Source organism: Caretta caretta, chromosome 11, assembly GCF_965140235.1.
Source record: "Caretta caretta isolate rCarCar2 chromosome 11, rCarCar1.hap1, whole genome shotgun sequence".
NCBI lineage: Eukaryota > Metazoa > Chordata > Testudines > Cheloniidae > Caretta > Caretta caretta.
Window position 1 is genome coordinate 50,662,387 of NC_134216.1, and position 16,352 is coordinate 50,678,738.

Below are 16,352 nucleotides of genomic sequence, written 5' to 3' on the forward strand. Positions count from 1 at the left end.
TTTTCATTTTACTAATTACACTAGAACTAATTTACAGTTTGTAAGTTTTCCTACCCATCCCTTTATTACCTTAGCACATATTTACAGCTACCAGTGATGATACAAGTAAAAATATTGAACAGAATTTTTCTCCAGAATCTTTTAATACAATGTATTTTACCATTCAGTTAGAACTTGCCATAGAAGAACATTTATAGTAATAGTCTTACAGCATTATAATAGGCCACTGGCAATTGAAGGAAACAGGAAATGTAGTTGGTTTATAGTAAGATTGCACAAGAAAACAACACTGTCTTGGCTATCCTGTAGTAGCTCATAGTCCTATAGGAGAACAACCAATCAGCAGACTTTTATTGCAGCTAGAGGGCAGGAAAGGACCCCATGTAGTTTTGGGCTGCACACGCAGACATGTCACAAGACAGAGGTAACACCAGTTGCCCTTTGCATAAGACTGGTTCAACCACCCAATGAATACTGTGCTCAATTTTGCGACCTTTATTACCAAAAAATATTGACAAATGGAAAGGACCATCTAAACTGGTGTGGGCTAGGTGGGATGGGAAAAGATAAATATGCCTAACTTAGTTACAAGATGATTAAAGGTAGATATTATTACATCTCTCAAATATTTGTTAACACCAAAAGGAGTGAGAGGAATTATTTTGCATTTAAAGGCAGTATATGACTAGAAAGAATAGGGCCAAAAGGAAAACTCTAGACTAAATCTCAAGAAAAATGTAATGACAACTAAATGTATTACACACCCAAGAGATATCATGGAAACCTCATCACTTGGCATGTTTAAGACTAGCCTGATTGTACTAATAAATGTAAAATAGGGAGGAATTGTTCACTAGCATCGATATGAAATGTATCAGCTAACAGGTCTCTTCCATCTCTACATTATATGGTTCTATTATCTCCAGGAAGACAAAGATACCGAATAAACACTAAGTTCTTTTTGCTTCAGCCTTAACATATTAGAATCTATATGTAATTCAATAAAAAAGTCTCTGTAACAGACAGCTAAAATCTTGTAATAGCCTAGATAGAAGTTCACACACCTTCTCTCTGTTTGGACATACCTTGAGTCAACAGGAACACAGGATCCCCTGGTGTTCTAATTAACCATCTGCTAAACTCCAGAACTCATTCCAATTGTTTTGTTACTGGATTAAAATATTGTACAACGTACATGAGAAATATAACAAAACTACTGTGAGCTCATGCCATATACAACTGCATCATTTTATTCATGTGTGCATGTAAACAAGTGGCAGCAGCTTATGAAGGGTTGTGGAGTACTAGGTTCACCTTGGACAGATGGTCCTAAATATATGAGCAGAGCAGAGGGATCCTTCAAGGATTTAAACCTATGGTGGCCAGAGACCTTCCATTCAATTATTTTGTCCAGAAGGAACTTTCTACTCTTCTATGAAGACCGTATTTTGAGCGTACGGTCCATACGCGCCCCCATCACTGCAGTAGTCATTATTTCCCTCATTTGCTTTAATCTTCCCCATTTTCAATACTTTTATCAGATTTGGTGCTGCCGATCTCATGATTTTATTGTCTCATGATGGTCTCACATATTCAATGTTTTTATTAAAGCCCCAACTTCTATAGACACCTACTTGTGAGACTCTGAGCTTTCATATACACATACACACACAGAATGTTTATAGCCCATATAGTTGGGGAGAAAAGTTGAACAGATGAACCCTAAAGGCTCAAATCTAGGTTAAGTTTAAGAAAAAAATATTTTAAAAATTCATGATTTTTAGGATAATCTCATGATTTTGGGGCCCTGACTGAGGATTTTTGAAAAACACATGGGTTAGGGAGGGGAGGTGATGGTGGCTATCAATATGGCATTCTGTCCTGAGGAGGTAAGGTTATGAAAGAGGACTCACACTCTAGCAGCTGCCTATCACACTGCATCATCTTCCTGGGATGATAATTTTTCTCCCAGTAGGCTGAGAACATTAATCGGAAATGGGGCCTAAAATCTTTTCTGAATCTAGAACCTCTGGGTGCTGACTCCACAGGACCAGTATAAATTCAGTTGTATTGCTGGTACTCTTTCAAAATGTTCCAGTACCCCCCACACACTGGAGCACCTGCCAACCATGGAGACTACAGTCATTTTGCTCTCCATCGGACTGATCCTGAAGTACTGCCAAGTCCTTCACTGTGTTGTAATGTGACTCCTGGAAAAGCTTAGCATGCCAGCAGATTGGTGTTATCTCCATATCGCTAAATAAAATGTGCCCAGCTGAACTCTATAGGCCAAATTCTGCCCTTGAATGTGCACAAATAGCTCTCATTGAGCTCTTCTTGTGTATATTTATAGTGTCTGGGAAATAATTTAAGAAAAATAGAGGGTCAGGCAGCTGGCCCGGTGGCTAGTTCTACGAAGTGAGAGATTCAGGATGGCTCCCTGATCTAGCTAGAATCTAGCATTCAGCATCTGGGGGAGGGAAAGAACTCTCATAACATGCAGCCGTGGCCTCTCTAGCCAATACAGGAATGACACGGATGAGGTTTGAAGACAGCCCTAGACACTTTTCGGCCAGAAATTAAGTTGCTGCAATGGGAGAAAATAACTGACAGAGTCCTAAGGGAATCCTTGGACCCCGAAAGGCAATAAGACAGCATGAATAAATAAAAGGAGAGGCTGCTCCCAGGGCTTACTTGTTTGGCTTTCCAACCCCAACAGTTTTCTTCCTATTTCTATAGGCAGTTTTATTTCTTTAAAAAAAAATAGAATAGGGATGATCTAAGTCAGTTCTGCAGCATTTCTATTTTTTGCACTGACATCTAATTTTAATGTCAATATTAATCAGGCTGTTATGACTTAGTAGACTGGGTAACATGCTCATTATGATAAAAGAAACAGAACCTTTCAGATCTTCATTAGTAGTAATTGATGGATGAGCATGAGTTCTGCAACAACTGGGGAGAATCAGAGCACTCAAACTACATTAAGCATATGTTTTTTCTGATTGACATCAATAGGCCTTAAGCATTGGTGAGCTGTAGCTGGTTTACACCAGTTCACTAGAACCGGTTGTTAAATTTAGAAGCCCTTTTAGAACCGGTTGTTCCGCGAGGGACAACTGGTTCTAAAAGGGCTTCTAAATTTAACTGGCCAAAAGTGGCGCCTTAGGCACCGACTCCATGGGCGCTCCAGCACTCGAGCATCCAAGGGGAAAATTTGGTGGGTGCAGAGCACCCACCGGCAGCTCCCCGCCCCGCCCCTGGCCCCAGCTCACCTCCGCTCTGCCTCCTCCCCTGAACGCACTGCCCCAGTCTGCTTCTCCCCCGCCCCGGCTTCCCGCAAATCAGCTGTTCACACAGGAAGCTGGGGCGGGCTGAGAAGCAGGCGGTGGCTCCCCGCTCATGCCCAGGGAGGTGGAGGTGAGCTGAGGCGGGGAGGTCGCAAGGAGGGCCGCCCACGCCGCAGCAGGTAACCCGGCGGGGGGGGGCACGCAGGGGAACCGCTCCCCACCCCAGCTCACCTCCGCCACCCTCGGCCTGAGTGCGAAGCCGCCGCCTGCTTCTCAGCCCTCCCAGGCTTCCCACCGAACAGCTGATTCACGGGAAGCTGGGGGAGGGGGCAGAGAAGCAGAGCGGGGCAGCGCATTCAGCGGAGGAGGCGGGGTGGAGGTGAGGTGATCTGGGGCTGGGTGCGGGGTGGGGAGCTGCTGGTGGGTGCTCTCCAGCCCTAGAGCACCCAGGGAGTCAGTGCCTAAGGCACCACTTTTGATGTGATCAGTGGGGGAGCGGCCGCTCCCCATGCTCCCCACCTAGCCATGCTCCCCCAACCCTACGAGCCAGAGGGAGCTTCTTGGGAGCTGCCCCAGATAAGCACCGCCGGGACTCCCCACCTCGCCCCCCGGCAGGTCCCTCTGGCTCTTAGGGGTGGGGTGGAGTGGGCACCCAGTACGGTGGCCCACGAGACCCTCCTGCCTAGTTCTGGGGGCAGTTAGGGGACATGGGAGGCGGGTGAATGGGACAGAGGTTCTGGGGGGGTCATCAAAGAATGCGGGGGGTTGGATGGGGCAGGAGCCCCGGGGGGCGGGGGTGGGCAACGACCCTCTGGTGGGGTGAGGAGGGAACCCGTTGTTAAGATTTTGGCAGCTCATCACTGGCCTTAAGCATGTGCTTAAATGCAGTGCTGAACTAGGTCAGTAAAGAGTAATATGGTGCAATAAGGACCACATTTCACAGGAAAGAGAGAAATAGGAAATAGCCAAGTGGAACATACCAAAATAACATTGAAAGAGGAACCTTAGCTTTGATATCTCCTGAAATGATTTGTATTAAGCATTCAACCTTTAATAACACACTAACAGCTTCCCCATGAGTTAAAAAATCTCGTTTACCAAACGTGTCCAGTTTAGGGTTGCCAGGCATCCAGTTTTCGACTGGAACACCCGGTTTTTTACATTGCTGACTGGGCTGTTAAAAGTCCAGTTGGCAGCACAGTGGGGCTAAGGCAGGCTCCCTACCTACACAGCTACCGGAAGCGACTGGCGTGTCCCTGCGGCCCCGAGGTGCAGGTGCGATCAGGGAAGCTTCATGCGCTGCCCCCACTCCAGGCACCATCTCCGCAGCTTCCATTGGTCAGGAACTGCAGTCAATGGGAGCTGTGGGGGTGGTGCCTGCGGGCATGAGGACAATGCACAGAGCCTTCCTGGCCGCCCATGTACCTGGCGGCCACTTCATAGTAAGTGCCACCAAGACCCCATATCCCCTCTCGCACCCAAACTCCCTTCCAAAGCCCAACGCCCTGCCCCAGCCCTGAGCCCCCTCCTGCACCCCAAACCCCTCATCCCCGGCCCCACCCCAGAGCCCACACCCCCAGCTGAAGCAGTCCCGCACCGCAATCCCCTGCCCCAGCTCGTTGAAAGTGAGCGAGGGTAGGGGACAGAGAACGATGGAGCGAGCGGGGATGGAGCGAGTGGGGTGGGCGGGGCCTCAGAGAAGGGGCCAGGAAGGGGTGTCTGGTTTTGTGCAATTAGAAAGTTGGCAACCCTAGTCCAGTTACAATGGATAAGTCTGTTCTTCTCAAGAACGGCTTTTCAAGAAGGATGCAATGACTGGGAATTTCTCCTTTTCATCGTACAGTTATTTGCAGAAAGTGTTTCCAATCCCCAACAGCTAGATTTGTGTTAAGAGCAGATACTTATCTTTTATTTAAAGGAAGGATACAGCAGAGGTTAGTTTCATATATATGAGCCAATATAGGATAAGCTTTTGGCAGTGTTGTCAAGCTGTCCTGTAATTGCCTGGCAAAATGACTCACTGGACATCATCACAGGAAAGGAAATGGAACAGAATAAAAACGGAACAGGATGGGGGCTTAAAGAGGAAAAAGAGTAGGGAGAGAAAGGAAACAGGACTGTTTAACAAGGTTACAAATTCTGTACCAGTGTAAGATGAATGATATTTAACAGCCTGTGATGGTTCTGGGGGTACCCAGGATTGTGAGTCTTCTTGTCAACCCCTACTTCGAGTGAGAGGGGCCGTGCGATGGTGGCTAACACCACCAGCCCATTAAAAGAAAAGGAGGACTTGTGGCACCTTAGAGACTAACAAATTTATTTGAGCATAAGCTTTCCTGAGCTACAGCTCACTTCATTGGATACATTCAGTAGCCACTCAAGCACTCTCTTTCAGGCTAAGCCAGCCTGGTCTTTACCCTGCAGGGGAACAATAGACGCACCCCAGTTCCTGAATCTCTTTGAAGTATCACTCTGTGATATCCAGCCCCTGACGCTGGTTACGCACAGAAAGTCCAGCTCCCCTGCCCCCAAAGGTGCAGGATACCCCAGTTTACTAGTTTTACTTTAAACCACCACTTCTGTATAACACACAGCACTCACAATAGAAAAAGAAACAGAGTATTTCAGAAAAGGTGGCAATTCTGCTGGAAATGGTTACAATGCAAACTATCATCATAAAACACTCCCCTGGGCCTTAACTTATTAACCGTTACCTTTCCTATTTAAAAAAGTAGGTTTTCCCTCCAAAGTTCAGTCTGTTCCACAGCTGGCTGGCTTCGCAGAAATCAGGATACATTTTTCACAAGAACATCCCTTCTCCTCAGGATGTCTCCTCACTAAAAGGATATAGAGTGCCTGTACTGTCTTTATTCAAAGGTAGGGTGATTCCCTGGCAGTTGTAATGTTCCTTGTTTGCAGTTATGTCTGATAGTTTTCCATTGAAAGTCTTGGGATGAAGGAAGGCTAGGCAAATGTGCATTGCATTATACCACCAGCAAAGCTGGGTGGAGCGACAATTCCTTCCTGCTGGGATGGAGCATCGCCAAGACATATTAGCCCCTGGTCATTAACTTATTTTCATAAAGCATATTTTCAGGATAGTTATATTATTCCTTAAATATTACCCATACAGAAATCTCACAATGATTATGAATCTTGACGAGTTATGAACTCTCTGTAGATGCCTTACATGCTACTCTTTATGGATCAATACCCTGCCAGGCATGTGTTTGGTGTAGTGAATTTGTCAGGTCTGAGTTAAGAATTGTTCACAAAGAACAGCGGACTCTTTGCCAGGGGGCCCGTGTATGACAGCAACTTTGCAGTGAAGCTACAGACTTGTATTGGCAATTGTTCTTAGAACTTTTCAACTCCCAGCATAGTCTTGAGATTCATCAGTCTTTCCATTTATTTATATCATGTGTGCTCTGGTCTCACTTATAGGTAGACCAGGGCATCACAGAATTTGCTGAGCAGGTTTCCAGAGAAGGCTAGTAAGGTATTCCATTCAGTGTGTACCCCCTATACAGTCATATGGGCATAACTTCTCCATCTAAATTCATGGACTATAAACAACAATATCTGTAGCCTCCTCCATAAAGGAAACAAACAGCCACGAAGTGAAACTTCATCATTTAAATGAGGGGGGAATTGAAATGGTCTGGAAAATATACCTATACAGTATAGGAGAAGTAGACATAAAGGAATTATTTCTGGCAATGCACTGATTGAGAACAACTGTACTTCTGTCCATTGCAATATGAATCTATACATCCAACTTAAAACCCACCAGAACATAATGACCAGTCAGACACAGCCCTCAAACTATCTCAGCAGCACACTGACATGACTCTTTTGCTTGCAAAAGTATGGAGTTGACTTCTTGTTCTAATGATTTGGTAGAATGTGTAAAAGTTCCTCTACTCAAAATATTTTTACAATGAAAGAGCCATATCTATACAAGCTATTATGATACTTTGGGCAAGAATGAAATAGAAAACAACATATGGATTGTCTCAGTAAACACATGTTTATGATAACCTACTGCAAAGCATCTTCCTGGGCTCAGAGTAACTGCAAATGTGTCACTTGTGTGACCAACCTTCCCACTGACTAAAATGAGAATTTGGGTTTGCAAGGAAGACTTCTGGAACTTACTGTAAAATGAGTCCAAATAGTATATTCTCACAGAAGCTATTAGTAATATTAGAAACTAAGCTGGTTCCAATACCTTCCCTGACTCAAAACTGAGCTTTGGGGTTGAAATTTCTCATCCTGTACCAGATGCAGATCTACAGTTGTACTTTATCATGATTTCAAAATTCTGAAGGGATACCGAACACTGGTAAAATGGTATATAGCAAAACAAAATATCCTAAGATGCAAAATGGCATGCTTGAGAAATCATCTTGGAAAATGCCTGAGAAAGGGAACATTTTTCAATTGTACATTCTGCCCCCAAATCTCAGATTTATACTAGTTTCTAAAATATTTCTCACTTTTAGACCCCACAGTGACACCTGCTGGATTCAATTAACTGAAGGGTGGATGTCCCCATTATACAGAAGGCTGCACGATCATCCCTGAAAAGATATGTTTGTATAGTAAAATAAGGTTGTACAACAATTTCCTTTTCTGTGTATAGCAGGTATCCACTGAAATACACAATCCCATTCATGGCGAAGCAGGGTAAGGGGCTCACTCTGTTAAGATAGTCATTGAAATACATCAAAAGAGAATTATTGGATGTAAGATGTTGGAAACAAATTACATTTTTGCTGTCATCAGAAACAGACGGGAATAAATATTTTTTAAAATCTCAAAACAAATGAATATTGATACAAATCTAACTGCAAAGGAGATCCCAGCACAATATTTTAATTGGTATTAGGTTCTCCCCTCCACCCACCAAAGTATATTGATTAACCAATAGCTTAATGCACTCAAATCAGTTACTACCTACAATGTTTTTCTTAATGCACTCAAATCAGTTACTACAATGTTTTTCTATAACAGCCATCATCATTATACACACAAAAGAGACAAATAAGAATATAACGAGTTCCATTTTATGTAATTCCGTACTACTACAGTTCCTGCAGTTTTCAAATATGGAATTAGCATTAAAGAGCTCTTGATAATGTTGAAAGAAGGGTTTTAATTACTATGGTACCAATTAGACTATTAAGAGTAAATATAATTTACTAAACACTAAAGAGATCATTGCTTTAAAAATAAAAATGTCTATAGAATATTCTTTAGAAAAAAAGTTTAATCATCACTGTGTTTAATTCATAGTACTTGGTATTCCAGTTTGAGCCTGGCTAATACAAGCTATATTCTGCAGTCCTTACTCAGACAAAATTCTCCCTGAACTCAGGGGGAATTTGCTTGAGTAAGACCTGCAGGATCTAACCATGTATCAATTGACATCTTCTAACATTCCATTAGTTGTTTATTTGTCAGGTATGGTTTAACGATGTTCCAAGCAATCTGAACTTCTTGGAACAGATCCTCAGATGGTGTAAAATGGGACATTTCCTTTGAATTGAACAGAGATATGCTGATTTATACCATCTGAGGTACAGTAAACACATTACTTAGTTTAATTCAAGCCATTTTTCAAAAAAACTTAGTTCACTTTAGAAATAATGAATTTCAATTGTATCTTATCCTGGAAAAGCTGCTCTAAATAAATCACTCTAATCCTACTGGACAATACATACTGTAACAATGATTAAAAGTGTTTGCACAGAGGTAGGGCAGAAAAAAGAATAGCTTTGCTGGGAAAATGTAAACACCATAAACAAGCCAGAGGAACCAAAGGCAGATATGCATGAGAAATAGCTGAGAAAACAAGACTTTGATTGAAAATGCAAAAGTTAACTCTTCCAAGTCTGCCTCTGTTTCAAGAATAGAACAAAGAAAATGCTGCAAAAGCAAAGATACTCGATGAAAACTAATTTAATTCATGTTTATAATTCTGGAGCGTTTAGAGTTCTCTAAACAGAAATTAGATAAGGAATGGTCTAATTTCTGCTTCTCTCTGTGTAATGTATATATATTATACTGAAGATATCTCACTAAAAATAAGATACTGTAGAGTATTTTAATTGATGCTACGAAAATAAGTACAATTTAAAGAGAATGGGGTTTGACCATTAATGGGACAAATTCTCCATGTTTTATCTGGTTCACAAAAACCAAGAATGGCACTGAACTGTATTCAATTCCAAATATTGATCCTTGTGCCTTGTATTTTTTTTTTTCTGAAGAACACAGGAATTGAATGGACAAACCGGATTAGATCCAATTTGCATGACATCTTTTAAAAACAGAATTTCTCTGATTACGTCAGAAATCATTAATCAAATCATGAATGAAAAACAGCATGGTGCAGACAACAACAGAAACCTATCAGGGTTTTCTCATCTGAAAGCTATTTTCTTGACAAAAAAAATCAAGTGTACTCTGGTTGTAGAATTATTCACTTGTTCCTAAGCACAATGCTATGCTACAATAAATTCCAAAATTCTGGCACGTTATACATTAAAGGTTTAAACATTTCCCCTCCTAACTGAGAAACTAAGCCTAGAGAAGGTGTTTTCAATAAGCATACCTCTTAATCAAGTACACTTTTTGATCTAAAGTTGATGCAACACCAATGACAAGTTATTGTACATGCTTTTACAGCAGAGGTGAATCTGGGCTGTGAGTTTATTCCAGTATTCTGTATACATTCATAAATGACAGCTAAACAGTATGCATAGAAGGAATTTTACTACTAAAACCAAGAAAACAATAAACAAATGCACAGAAGAGAACAACTTCTTAAAGAAAGCTTAAATCAAGTAGCCTACAGAAATGTAGAAACTAACTTTTCATTGAAATTGCTCATCTTTAATATTTACTATAACATTTACTTAGAAATATATTTTTAATATCACTGCATATATTTTAATATTGGAAACAGACTGGGTTCAGTATTTTCTTAGAGGAAGTTACTGAAGTATTCAAATAAGTTTTCCTTTGTGATTTATGAAATCCTTGTGGGCCCAGTCCTACAGACGCCTCACACATGAGTAGTTCTACGGCAGTCAATGGAACTACTTGCATTTGCAAGAACTAAACTGAGTAAGTATTGGCAGGACAGGCCGGTTTTATTCTTTATTTCCTGCTATCTGGATTCAGACACCTTTACTCATGTCGAGTAGTAACTTACTCCATGAGCAGTCCTATTGAAATCAATGGAACCCTTCAGAGAATAAGGTAATGCTCACCAGGCAGAATCTGACCCCCACTGAATTTTGATTAAATAAGTTTACTCAGTACTTTCAGACTTAAAATGAATAATTAATATAATTTTTTTTTGAAATTACTAAAAAATGTCTATCAGCAGCCTGTCAATAAAAAAACAAAAAGGTGTAAGGGGAGACATCCTGAAATCTGTGATGCAGTTAATTCCTCAGCACAAAACTAAACCTAACTATAACATGCACACCTTAGGTGAAATGCTGGTCAGTGGAAAAAGACTCATGGACTTCAGTGGGGCTAGGACTTTACCTGTTGTACCAAATCAGAAAAAAAAGTTGTTTCGTTGGGACAAATCTTGCATTTTTGAAAATTGAGCAGAACTCCCACTGAAGTCAATTGCCTGCTGAGGCTCAGAGTGTATTTGCGTTGAATCACAGAGCACGATATCACTGAGCTTGAATAAGCCTGGGAGAATCTGAATGTTGAGTACCACAGAATTTGGTCCTGCCCCTGGTTTGTAGTCAGGTATACTTAATACCTTTCTTTTGTACATCAAATCATTTGAGCCAAACTGCTCAGCATCACTGGCTGGTTATCGCGTATAAAATATGCTAATCATTTTTGATTAGGGCCTTGCTCCTGCAAACCATTTACACACACGCTTAATGTTGCACGTTTGAGTAGTCCAATTGAAATCTCTGGTACTACTCACTTGAGCAAAGTTAAGCTTGTGAAAGATTGGAGCCTAAACCATTTAGCGGAAACAGTTGTTGTATCCAATTATTTCTAGTATTCAGTTAATTAAAACAACATTAGCACTGATTTCTGTATTTTTTTATTGTTTGATTTTATCAACTCTAAATGCCTTTTGCCCCACACCTATTGCGAGTTTAGGACTGATCCTGGGATCACTGACAGTTTGACCTCAGTGGAAACAGAATCATACAATTAAATACAGTAACTGGCTAAAACATGGTGCCTACAATAGATAGTATTACCATGTCTGAACTACTACATTAATCACACATGCAAAATATATGTGAAGTAATACACAACATACAGCTGAACACATCCTCCCTCATGCTGCCGATTTCTGTGTGTTCTTTGAAGCAGTGGTTTTCAACAGGGGTCTGCAGACTACGTCTAAGGGGTCTGCGAAAGACAAACTATATAAGCAGACAATAGATTTCCAAAGAGCTCTGTACCTCCAGTCAAAGTTTTCTAGGCGTCCACAAATAAAAAAAGGTTGAAAACCACAGCTTTAAAGAAAAGATGCAGCCAATAAAGCCGACTATCAGTCATGCTGATCTAGATTAGTGTAACTCCTTTGATTTCAATGGAATTACTCTAGATTTAGAGGCAGTGTAGCTGAGAGCATAACTGAGCCATTTATAAAGCATCATACTTAATTGTTAAAGCCCCCACAGTTGCAAATGAGTGACTAGGTTCCATGATATATGAAGATTACTCTCATTTGCAGCAGATTGAGCCTGGCCCCAGGTATTAAATGTGAATTTATTAAGGTAAGATAGTAACAACACAGACGCTTCTATGATTTACCCTCAAAATGTGAGTAGGGGCTAACTGAATTATTGCAGGACAATGTCTCATTTGTCTCTCATATGTACACGGTCACTGCTATTATTTCTCAACATAGATTTCCAGTACTAGCATACATTTTTACGGGGGTTTTGAGTCTAATGATCCATGATACCAGCGCCCCCCCCCCCCAGTCATACTTATACACACATGCAGCAATTGACTTACAAAGGTAACTGATCATAGGAATGTGGCTTCATGGATACAGACAGGAAATACTACTTCTAAATTAGAAAGTTTAATCCTCTCTAGGGCAAACAAGATAGATACCGAACTTTAGTGTCAGCTTAACCCTTTATACAAAAATGCACCCACTCCAATCATACATTTCCAGTTTTCCACATTGCAATGGTTTAATAAGTGGGGGAAAGGAGGAAACATTTTTTTAAACTGATCAACACCGAAGAAAAAACCAATCCCCTCCCCCCTCCCCCCCCACAAATAACACCCCAACCCTCCCTCTGCCACACAGGGAAAAGAAACCTTGAAAAAAAGAAGGGTGAAAAATACCCTCACCAAAAACTGACAAACACAAAGTTATTTTTTCCTTAAAAATGACAAAACCCTTTTAAATTCTGTTATAAAGCAGCAAGGAGTCATTCTGGTCTAACTCAGATGTAATCTCTTTCTCCTGTACAATAACAATGAAAATCCAGTAAAGAAAACTGCTCTGCTTTTATCACTTAATTCTTCCTCTCTTGCAAGAACCCCAGTTGTCCTGAATTAGTTTTAAGGACTATTTCCCAACCAGTAAAGCCCTAATCCTCTCCAGATGCAAATTCTGAAACCTGATCAGCTAATATTAGGGTTTGTGAAAAAATCCTTTAAGTGCTGACTTGGGTGTCTTGTTTGTATCATTCTTTTTACTAATCCAACTTTTGATAAATTTGTTAAATATTTTAACAATAATATCAGTTATAAAATCAGCTCAGCATTTGTTCAATAAAAAACATAAACAAAGACTTTTTTTCTTATAGCTCTACCTCTGCAGATTACCAATATGCTCAGGTTAAAAAACAAGCAGTTCCTCCTTATAATATTAATATCCATTTTGATAAGTACATTCAGATGCCACAGGGATGTCACTCTTATTTAATACAGTAAATCTGTTTTAATCTGTACTCACCAAACACAGTTCCTTTGAAAAAAAAATTCAAATAAATTCTTGGATCTCAATTTGATTTTTGCCTTTCAATTTATGAAACAGTGTGATTCTCCCCCTCCCCCCAGCAAGGTGGAGAATGATAAAATCATTTGATAAAATCACCTACAATCTGATCCTGCAAGCTGGGTATAAATCCAGTTTATCAGAGCCTGATGATCCGAATGTAAGAGGTTACTTCTGGTCTTCTGTGGAGAGAGGGGTTGCTCTGAGGAGAATTGGAAGGGTTGTCAGATTGTAAGTGATCAGCAGCAGAAGGGAAACATCAGAGCTTCCTGTTACATCACTCTGACCCCGCCTGCATTTAGTATTAAATTTCTTTCTTTCTCAAATAGCACACCCCCAGAAAGCAATGCTCCTCTAATATTCCCAGACAAGAACTGGAGACAGCCTGAACACTGACATGTTTCATGTGGTATCCAAATGTATTGTTCCTAGTGAAAGCTAGTTTACTTTCACCTTCACTGAGATCTGTTGAAACTTGCCATCCAGATAAACTAGTGCCTTGAAGTGAATCTGAAAATATTCATTCTGTTCCAAAAAGGGGGCTTAATTGCTTGTTTTTTCACATATCCACTCAGTGGAGCATGCCCAGTTTAAAACAAGATAAATAAACCAACCTAAATCTTTACTTATAAACAAAGAATGTAAGACAATAGCTGCATTATTCCTTACTACCTCAGTGACCTGACCGTCTCTGACGGAATCCTTTCTACAGATGACAGCACTGTATGTTGCTCTAGGCATTTGACTGTTAAGTGCTGAGAAGACATACCCAGAAATAGTTTAATATTTGAAGAATAAAATTATGTTAAAGATCAGAATCAAATCTCCACATGCAGACAAATATTAAATTAAAACTACCAGGCTGTTACTGTCTCACCCCCCCCCCTTTTTTTTTCAGTTGCAAAAAATAAAAAATAAAATAAAATAAAACTGAGATTGCATGAGTGCAAGAGAAAATATCAAGGTAAATTAAAATAAAATTTGCCATGTGAATCATTGCTGGACAGAATTCAGACCTACATTTTCCAAAGTGGCTAGTGATCTCAGAAATGTTAATTTTTGGTTGCCCCGCTTAAGAATTCTTGAGAACATGAGTTTAGAACTTGGGTCAAAGGTTAATGTAAATCTTTCCACTAACTTCAATAGATTTTGGAACAGGCATGTGACTTTCTGAGATGCTGATGACTTGTCCTCAAAATATCAAGCCTATTTAAGGTGTACTAAACTGCCACCCAAAACTGTAGGCTTCCCAAATCAATAGATATTTTGAAAACGTAAATGACATTGCTGTAATCCAAAACAAATGGGAGCTAAAGAAGTCTTAGACTCCAATCCTGCTAACTGTCACACACAAGTAGTGCCATTGAATTGAATGAAACCACACACCTGTGTAAAGATACTCATGAGATAAGTATTTGCAGGATTGGGACGGTCATGGGACGGTCATCTGACTCATTTGTGTCTATATGCTGCAGAGGTCTTAATGTGAGAATTGTTCGAGAATAAAGTACGATCAATGTATGTCTTTTTAAACAAAAACACACTCAGACTAAGAATTGATATATGCTAAATTATTGGCCAATGCAAGCAAAAATAAACAAGACGCTGGGTCTGATTCTGAACTCACACCTATGTAAATCAAGAGTAACTCCACTCAGGATAATGGCCTTACCCTAGTGTAAAACTGGCTTATAGTTTTAAAAGGAAGTGGTATCATGGAAATATGGAAGTGTCTAGACCCTGTTCTCTAGCAGCACTGTTGGGCTATAAAGAGCTAGAAAATAAGGAGAAGCAATCTGAACCTGAACATTGATGTGAAATTAGTTCTTGGTCATGATAAATATCTATGCAAAACACACCGGAAAATAATAATTAGTACTGTAGTTATGTAGATTGATCTTTTCATTCTTTCTTTTTGGGAAGCAATACTGCACACTAACCCAAGCAAGCAGAATTGTCCATGGACACAGAGTAGTAGACAAGTGAGTATTTTATTACCTGAACACCTCTAAAATTCACAATTTCTCTTTGGCAAATAATGTTCTTTCCTACCATTTTTTTAAATGAAATGCTCCAGCAATGTTTAGCTTACTGTAAATGTGGTAGGACCATCAAAATCTGTCAAGGGTCTCAGCCTTATGATTACACCCAAGACGTGATGATCCAGATTAACTTGATAGAAAGGAAAAATCTTGGATCATCAGGTCTGAGGTTTAAACATAAATCTGAGCAGCCAAAAGAGTTTTGTGACCCTACCGTTATATAGTAAGTGAAACAGAAAAGGTTTGTGCACCAAAGATTTGCTAATCCAGAGCTCTTCTGCCAAAACATATGGAGTAATAACACTATGTGAATCAACCAAGCATAAGAAACAAGATACAAGCAAGCTTTTATAGCATGTTAACAGCTATGAACTATACTGGAGAAAATCTTTTTAAACCGGAGCAGGGGAAACATTACTCTCTAGTAATGCAGTGTAAAGCTGCCATCTAGCGTTCAACATTCACCCATACATCATTTAAACATCAGTTTTCATTTCATAGTTTGAATGACTAAAACATAGCTGATGGAAGGGGCTGCACAGACCACTTCCGATAATATAAGAAATTATTCAACTTGTTAGGCCAAACACAATGTGAACATGAATGAGGTTTGAAAAAAGTTCAGGTAACTTTCTTCCCCACCCATTTTTAGGCATTTTCTGGTTCTAGTCATGAGCAGAAATACTAAGACCAAACACATGCTGTTCACATGTTATTTTCTTCCTGATTAAAACTATGAGCTACCTCTAGACCAATGAGAGACTATTTTTGATAGATTTCCAGATTTGTTTTGCAGACAAAATGCTCTGCTGTATGTTCAGAAAAGGTTATGGATGCAACATGGGTACTTTCGCAAAGAAACCTCCAAACTCTTTGAAGTTCACTGATCTCTAACGTACCCAGTTTTATAGAAACAAAACATGAGAATTTTCATTAATTATTTCCTGAGATCTATCTACATTTAATTTTATTTTTAAATTAACCCAATTTTAAAATGAT

At 40.1% G+C, this 16,352-nt stretch overlaps 1 protein-coding gene across 3 annotated transcripts in view; it reads right to left on the reverse strand.

The window, feature by feature from the left end:
• The window catches only part of CALCRL (calcitonin receptor like receptor), a 95,414-nt gene extending 81,809 nt beyond the window's left edge, over positions 1-13,605 (reverse strand). Inside the window, exon 1 of one of the 3 annotated variants that reach the window (XM_048869842.2) lies at positions 13,415-13,605. The gene's annotated coding sequence lies outside the window, so the exon portion shown is untranslated. Of the gene's footprint in view, positions 1-11,604; positions 11,624-13,269; positions 13,382-13,414 lie in introns of those variants that run through there. The other 2 variants (XM_048869844.2, XM_075118008.1) reach the window with 2 other exon arrangements.
• Between the last annotated feature and the right edge of the window lie 2,747 nt (positions 13,606-16,352).